Below are 8,665 nucleotides of genomic sequence, written 5' to 3'. Positions count from 1 at the left end.
GATTTGATAAATCTCCCCCAGTGTTTTTGGTAAAAACTCCACAAAGATGGCATTTTGGAAGAATAGAAATGAGGGGGGGGGGGACAGTTTTTGTGGTGTTTTTTTTTTTTTTTTTTTTTGCCCAAAAAAAACTCAAACAAAAATTATGTCTGTTCCTAGGCTTAGGCTGGGATTAAACACAATTAATGTGTGGCGTTATTCAGAGCATGCCCTGGGAGTTTTAGGACAGCTCAGGGCCTGCTGGGTGTTGTAGTTTTGCAACAGGTGGACAGCCACAGGGGATCACTGATGCAGTATGTCAATCTAGGGCCATGGTGTCTGATCTTGAACTGGCAGCAGGAGCCACGACCACTTTAAATCAATGGCTGCCGGGACGTCTGACGAGTGACATCCTTTGCTCCAGACCGCAACGTCAGGGAGTTCACTCATCAGACGTCCCGGTGGCTAGCGCTGCTCATTGCTCATTGAGCCTGCCGGAGCAGCGCTGATCTATGTAACAAACCTATGGGCCCAGGCTGTTGGGGCCACCAATTGATATTACAAATACTGAGTGTCTGGTTAGGAGAAACAAATATTTCACACCCATAGGGAGCAGCGCCATTTTGATAAAAAAAAAAGTCCCCCAAATCCCTTAGATAACAGTCATACAGAATATATTAGAAAGCTTTTTTGATTTTCAGCCAATCAGAGAGCAGCACTGCTCAAATAGAACTCCCAGGAGGTAACAGCGTGTCACACATGTGATGTCATAACCATTGTCCACCAGAGAGCAGCACTGAGCAGATATAACACTGCTCCTGCTCATTCTCCATCAGTGAGGGGCCGGTGCTGGACACTGTAGGGACGCGGGAATGTGAAGTCAAAAACATGACTGTGACTGGTAAGTATCACATTGTTGTGTCCAAAAGGTTTTAGTGCAGTTCCATGTGCATTTCTATAATAAACATGTAAATAATCTCTCTTTTGTTTTCCTATCTTAGATGCATTATTTCCAGCATGTGGAGTAGCATTTCCGGACTTAAAGCAAGAAGTTGGATGATGGCCTAGATTTCCGGACCTACAGCAAGACGTTGGATGAAGGCCTAGATTTCCGGACCTACAGCAAGAAGTTGGATGAAGGCACAGCCCCTCGAATCACGAACATACACAGACACATTGGCCCAAATTCTAGAGGTAACCTCCTTTAGTATGCCCAGAGGAAGGGCAATACAGTAGCCATGGATTCCCTACAGGTTTCCTCCCCTCTGGAGGTTTTTCCTGTCCTGAGTTAGTTACTGTACGCTCTTTGTGAGTGATGGAGGTTACAAAAATCCCTACACAAACACTTTAATAAATAATAAATAAAGTTCCCCTTTTTTTAAACTGTTCTTCAACTTGTTCGACTCATTTATTTTATTTCTGTGTGTGAAAAACAGTGTTAGTAAAATGTAAATTACATGAGTTTTTTTTTCGTTTTTTTTAAGTGTCTAAAGCTGCTCGATCTGCACAATGCGGAGCCGAGAGAGGCAACTGGTGTTGGGTGGTGCAGTTGCCAAGGCAACCATAGGACACCCAGCAAGGTCCGTGCACAAGCCTTTTTTTGATGAACGGGTCTCATGCAGTGAACTTGCTAGGGGTCATACGGTTGCAAAGGATCAACTTTTGGCTACGTGCACTGGCCCTTAAATTGGTACTTTGTCCCTAGACATCTTATCCCCTATCTAAAGGACAGGGGATAAAATGTCTGATCGTGGAGGTCCTGCTGCTGGGACCCCAGCGATCTCCATGCAGCACCTGTTGTTCTAAACAGTGGGGGAGATTTATCAAAACCCGTCCAGAGGAAAGATTGCTGAGTTGCCCATAGCAACAGATTCCTTCCTTCATTTTTAAAGTGGTCTATGAAAAATGATTAGTGAATATGTCATTTGTGAGAAACATAACAATAAATAATTCAGTAGGGGCGGCCCGCAAAAACATTTCTGAGGGGTTGCCTGAGCCCAAATGGAGGTGGTGGTGCAATCTTCTGTTCTTGCCTCGGGCACAAAAGGAGCTAGATACAGCTCTGGATTCATCAAAACCTGTGAAGAGGAAAAGTTGTCCAGTTGCCCATAGCAACCAATCAGATCACTTCTTTTATTTTTCAGAGGTATTGTTAAGAATGAAAGAAGCAATCTAATTGGTTGCTATGGGCAACTGGTCAACTTTTCCTCTTTACAGGTTTTGATAAATCTCCCCAATAATTATTACAACCATGTCACACACTTAGTGTTGCCACCTGGCCAGTATTTTACAGGCACAGCCAATATTTTAGACACTTTGCCGGTATTTTTTATATAAAAACCGATGTGGTGGCCCAGTAAGGGATATGTTACCCTGTACCCCTGCTGTCCTGTCAGACAGTCTCCTTCTGTGTCCCCAGCCTTTGCTTTCCCATTGTAAATATGTTCCAATGTATAATATGTGTTATCTCTTTAAGAGTTATACCATGGGATATTTCATGTGATTGTTACTGATTGGTTCTCTGTCTACTCAGTACCCCTGGTACCAGGTCCAATTTGGCTTAAGGCTTGTACTGGCACCAGGAGAGCGTCTTGTCGGGTGTGGAAAGAATACATGCACACAGGATACCGTCTAAGAACACTCTGCTTTACTTTTACCAATTCTTAGTTATATCTCATGAGGAAATGACAAAATTGTACAATAGTTACATGTCAGCAGTCAAGCGAAGCAGAATAACAGGATGTACGTGTTACGCCGAGCGCTCCGGGTCCCTGCACCTCCCCGGAGCGCTCGCGGCGGTCTCCTGTCTGCAGCGCCCCGCTGACCAGGAGCGCTGCACTGTCACTGCCGGCGGGGATGCGATCCGCATAGCGGTACGCGCCCGTCCGCGGGTCGCATCACAATCCACTCACCTGTCCCGTTCCCCCTGCTGTCACGTCCCGGCGCACGCGGTCCCGCTCTAATTGGTGCCTGGCCCAATCAGTGTCAATCACTCCCATTCATATAAAAACCCACTACCCCTTCCTGTCTCTGCCGGATCTTGTTGCCTTAGTGCCCTGAGAAAGCGTTTTGTGTATCCCAAGCCTGTGTATCCAGACGCTTTCCGTTGCCCCTGACTACAATCCATTGCTGCCTGCCCTGACCTTCTGCTACGTCCAACCTTGCTCTTGCCTTGTCCCTGTGTACCGCACCTGTCTCAGCTGTCAGTGGGGTTAAGTCGCTATCGGGTGGAACGACCTGGGGGTTACCTGCCGCTGCAAGTCCATCCCGTTTTGCGGCAGGCTCTGGTGAAAACCAGTAACCCTTTAGATTCCGTTCCCCTGGTACGGCCCACGCCATCACCTCACTGACACAGAGGATCCACCTCCAGGGTCCTTGCTGCATACCAGTCCGGATCCTGACAGTAGATTTGGCCATGGATCCCGCTGAGGTCCCGCTGCCTAGTGTCGCTGACCTAACCACCGTGTTCGCCCAGCAATCACAGCAGATCGCGCAGCAAGGACAGCAGCTGACTCAACTGACCGTCATGCTGTAACGGCTTCTGCCGCAACTACAGCAATCATCTCCTCCGCCAGCTCCCGCATTTCCTGCAGCGAGTGGCTGCTCCTAGCTTCCACCTGTCTCTACCGGACAAGTTTGATGGGGACTCTAAACAGTGCCGTAGATTCCTGTCCCAGTGTTCCCTACACCTGGAGATGATGTCGGACCAATTCCCTACCGAACGGTCTAAGGTGGCATTCGTGGTCAGTCTCCTTGCTGGAAAGGCATTGTCATGGGCCACACCGTTTTGGGACCGCAATGATCCCGCCACCGCTACTATCCAGTCCTTCTTCTCAGAAGTACGTAGTGTTTTTGAGGAGCCAGCCCGGGCTTCCTCAGCCGAGACTGCTTTGTTGAACCTCGTCCAAGGGAGTTCTTCTGTGGGTGAATACGCCATCCAGTACCGTACCCTCGCCTCTGAGCTATCCTGGAATAATGAGGCCTTCTGCGCGACCTTCAAGAAAGGCTTATCCAGTAACATAAAAGATGTCCTGGCCGCACGAGAAATTCCTGCTAATTTGTCTGAACTAATCCATTTGGCCACCCGCATCGGTCTTGCCTGACCCTACAAGAGAGGACTCGCCGCCGAAATGAGAATTTGTGCCTGTACTGTGCTAGTACCGAACATTTCCTAAAAGACTGTCCTATCCGCCCTCTGCGTCAGGAGAAACGCACGCACTTACTTCACAAGGGTGAAACGACACTTGGTATGAATTCAGCCTCTCCACGTCTGACTGTACCTGTGCGGATTTCTCCTTCCGCCAACTCCTCCTTCTCAGCAGTGGCCTTCTTGGACTCAGGTTCTGCAGGAAACTTTATCTTGGCCTCTTTCGTTAATAGGTTCAGTATTCCAGTAACCCGTCTCGTCAAGCCGCTCTTTATCTCTTCTGTAAACGGAGAGAAATTGGACTGCACTGTGTGCTACCGCACTGAACCCCTGCCCATGAGCATTGGACATCACCATGAAAAAATTAAATTTTTCGTCCTGCCTAACTGCACCTCTGAAGTTCTTCTCGGCCTGCCGTGGCTCCAGCATCATGCTCCTACCCTCGACTGGACTACCGGGGAGATCAAAAGTTGGGGTCCTTCTTGTCTCGAGCGATGTCTCAGATCTGCTCCCACTAGTCAAAACCCTGAGACTTCATCTTTACCGGGCCTTCCCAAGGCTTACCAGGACTTTTCAGATGTATTCTGCAAAAAGCAAGCAGAGATCTTACCTCCTCATAGACCTTGTGATTGTCCCATTGACCTCCTTCCTGGTACCACTCCGCCCCATGGCAGGATTTACGCTCTGTCAGCCCCAGAGACTCAAGCTATGTCGGAGTATATCCAGGAGAACCTAAAGAAAGGTTTTATTCGGAAATCCTCATCCCCTGCTGGAGCGGGGTTCTTCTTTGTTTCTAAAAAGGATGGATCCTTATGTCCATGTATTGACTACCGCGGTTTAAATAAAATTACCATCAAAAACCGCTATCCCCTGCCTTTGATCTCGGAACACTTTTACCGTCTACCCGGAGCAAGTATCTTCACCAAACTGGACTTAAGGGGCGTGTATAATCTTATTCGCATCTGTAAAGGTGATGAGTGGAAAACCACTTTCAATACCAGATATGGACATTTTGAATATCTAGTTATGCCCTTTGGGCTCTGCAATGCCCCTGCAGTCTTCCAGGACTTTGTTAATGAGATCTTTCGGGACTTATTGTATACCTGTGTTGTGGTTTACTTGGATGACATCTTGATATTTTCCTCTAACTTAGAGGAACACCGTCGTCATGTCCGTCAAGTGCTCCAAAGACTCTGTGAAAACCCCATGTACGCTAAATTAGAAAAATGTCTCTTTGAATGCAACAGTCTTCCTTTCCTAGGTTACCTAGTCTCTGGCCAAGGGCTTCAAATGGATCCAGATAAACTGTCGGCGGTTTTGGATTGGCCACGCCCTTCTGGACTCCGTGCTATCCAACGCTTCCTGGGATTCGCCAACTATTACCGACAGTTTATTCCCCACTTCTCCCCCATTGTGGCCCCTATTGTGGCTCTGACCAGGAAGAATGATAATCCTAAGTCGTGGCCTCCACAAGCGGATGAGGCCTTCAATCGCCTTGAAGCTGCCTTCGCCTCTGCACCAGTTCTGTCCAGACCTGATCCGTTTAAACCATTCTTCCTGGAAGTAGATGCTTTCTCAGTCGGAGCCGGAGCCATACTTCAACAAAAAAACGCTACCGGACGTAACATTACTTGTGTTTTTTTCTCAAAGACGGCAGAAAAGAACTACTCTATTGGAGATCGTGAACTTCTGGCCATCAAGTTAGCACTCGAGGAGTGGAGGCATCTATTGGAGGTTTCCAAACACCCCATTGTCATTTACACTGACCACAAGAATTTGTCTTACCTCCAGTCCGCTCAGCGTCTGAATCCTCACCAGGCTAGATGGTCGTTGTTTTTTGCCCGCTTCAACTTCGAGATACACTTCCGTCCTGCTGACAAGAATGTCAGAGCTGACGCCCTTTCTCGTTCCTCTGATGCCTCCGAGTCTGAAGCCCCTCTGCAGCATATCATACCGCCTGAGTGTCTGGTTTCCTCTGCTCCAGCCTCACTGGGGCAACCCCCCCCCCCCCCCCGGAAAGACTTTTGTTCCTCCACGCCTTCACCTCAAGATCCTTAAATGGGGGAATTCTTCTCACCTGGCTGGTCATGCTGGCATTAAAAAGTCCATTCAGCTCATCTCCCGTCTGTATTGGTGGCCTACACTAGAAGGTGACATTACTGATTTTGTTCGGGCCTGTACTGTTTGTGCCCGGGATAAAACCCCTTGCCAGAAGCCTGCTGGACTCCTCCTTCCTTTGCCCGTCCCTGAGCAACCACGGTCCCAAATTGCCATGGATTTCATTACTGATCTTCCCGTATCCCATGGCAGTACCGTCATCTGGGTGGTCGTTAATCGTTTTTCCAAAATGGCTCACTTCATTCTGCTTCCAGGCCTTCCTTCTGCGCCACAGTTGGCGAAGCAATTTTTTCTGCACATTTTTCGTCTTCACGGGCTTCCCACGCATATCGTCTCGGATAGAGGCGTTCAATTTGTGTCAAAATTTTGGAGAGCTCTCTGTAATCAGTTAAAGATCAAATAAAATTTCTCGTCCTCCTATTACCCCCAATCCAATGGACAAGGGGAAAGAGTAAACCAGATTCTTGGTAACTACTTGCAACATTTTGTCTCCTCCCGCCAAGATGATTGGGTCGACCTTCTGCCCTGGGCTGAATTCTCGTACAATTTCAAAAATTCTGAATCCTCCGCCAAATCCCCATTCTTTGTGGTGTACGGCCATCACCCTCTGCCCCCCCTCCCCATTCCCACTTCTTCTGGAGTTCCTGCCGTGGATGAAGCAACCCGGGACTTCTCCGTTATCTGGAAGGAGACTCAAAAGTCGCTCCTACTGGCCTCGTCTCGTATGAAGAGACATGCAAATTAAAAGAGAAGAACTCCTCCTGTCTTCGCTCCTGGTGACAAAGTGTGGCTCTCTGCCAAATATATCCGGTTTCGTGTTCCTAGCTACAAGCTGGGTCCACGTTACCTTGGACCATTTAAAGTCAAAAGTCAAATCAACTCTGTCTCCTACAAGCTTCATCTTCCTCCTTCTCTTCGTATTCCTAACTCCTTTCATGTTTCCCTTTTCAAACCTCTCGTTCTTAACCGCTTTTCCCCCAAGGTCACCGTTCCTGCTCCTTTCTCTGGCTCCTCTGATGTCTTTGCGGTAAAAGAAATCCTCACCTCCAAGTTTGTCAGAGGTAAAAAACATTTTCTTGTTGACTGGGAGAATTGTGGCCCCGAAGAGAGGTCTTGGGAGCCCGAGGACAATATCCTCGACAAGGAGCTCATCCATAGGTTCCTGGGCTCCAAAAAGAGGGGGAGACCAAAGGGGGGGGTACTGTTACGCCGAGTTCTCCGGGTCCCTGCTCCTCCCCGGAGCGCTCGCGGCGTTCTCCTGTCTGCAGTGCCCCGGTCAGATCCGCTGACCAGGAGCGCTGCACTGTCACTGCCAGCGGGTCGCATCACAATCCACTCACCTGTCCCGTTCCCCGCCTGTCACGTCCCGGCGCGCGTTGCCGCTCTCTAGGGCACGCGTGCGCCGGCTCTCTGAGATTTAAAGGGCCAGTGCACCACTAATTGGTGCCTGGCCCAATCAGTGTCAATCACTCCCATTCATATAAAAACCCACTTCCCCTTCCTGTCCCTGCCGGATCTTGTTGCCTTAGTGCCCTGAGAAAGGGTTTTGTGTATCCCAAGCCTGTGTATCCAGACCCTTGCCGTTGCCCCTGACTACGATCCATTGCTGCCTGCCCTGACCTTCTGCTACGTCCGACCTTGCTCTTGCCTTGTCCCTGTGTACCGCACCTGTCTCAGCTGTCAGTGGGGTTGAGTCGCTATCTGGTGGAACGACCTTGGGGTTACCTGCCGCTGCAAGTCCATCCCCCTTTGCGGCGGGCTCTGGTGAAAACCAGTAACCCCTTAGATTCCGTTCCCCTGGTACGGCCCACGCCATCACCTCACTGACACAGAGGATCCACCACCAGTGTCCTCGCTGCATACCAGTCCTGACAGTACGTGACTTAAGGTCTGTACCCTTATATGGATTGGAGTAACTTATGCCTTGCGGTTACTAGAAAGGAGAACTTATGATATGTCATACAAGGAATAAAAAGATCTGTATATAAATACAAATTTATCAGGATCCTTGCATCCTTCAATCCCCTCTTAAAACCAGTTGTCACTTAGACAACTTGGTTTTTCTTGTTTTCCATTTTCTTTTGAAAAGTCTTTATGTAGGCAGTATAGCCCTCTGCTGAGTAACGGTGAAGTAGGGGGACTTGGGTGTCTGACTAGATGGAGAGGAGGATTTTAGTATCTGCAGCAGGTCTTGGCTTGCAGAGTTTCATACATAAGAAAATAAGTTTTATTGATACATATACTATGAGGGCAATAACAGTAATGTGTATTATGAGCTGCAGAACGCCCCCTATCCATCCTCCTATGCCCTTAAGCCAGGTAGCGGGATTCAATATTGAAAAGGTATCCCCCCACCACTTTTCCTTGTTGATTTCATTGTCTTTGGCATATTTGTCCCTCAATTTTTGTACGTTCTCAAGC

At 48.6% G+C, this 8,665-nt stretch overlaps 1 long non-coding RNA gene across 1 annotated transcript; it reads left to right on the top strand.

Annotated features, from left to right (window-relative positions):
• Positions 1 to 709: 709 nt before the first annotated feature.
• LOC130332951 (uncharacterized) lies at positions 710 to 1,367 on the top strand. Its single transcript, XR_008875387.1, has 2 exons — positions 710 to 880; positions 981 to 1,367. It is a non-coding gene; the product is annotated as an uncharacterized LOC130332951 (long non-coding RNA).
• Positions 1,368 to 8,665: the final 7,298 nt, after the last annotated feature.

Source organism: Hyla sarda, chromosome 1 (assembly GCF_029499605.1).
Source record: "Hyla sarda isolate aHylSar1 chromosome 1, aHylSar1.hap1, whole genome shotgun sequence".
NCBI classification, from domain to species: domain Eukaryota; kingdom Metazoa; phylum Chordata; class Amphibia; order Anura; family Hylidae; genus Hyla; species Hyla sarda.
This window is presented reverse-complemented; position numbering and strand designations above follow the sequence as displayed.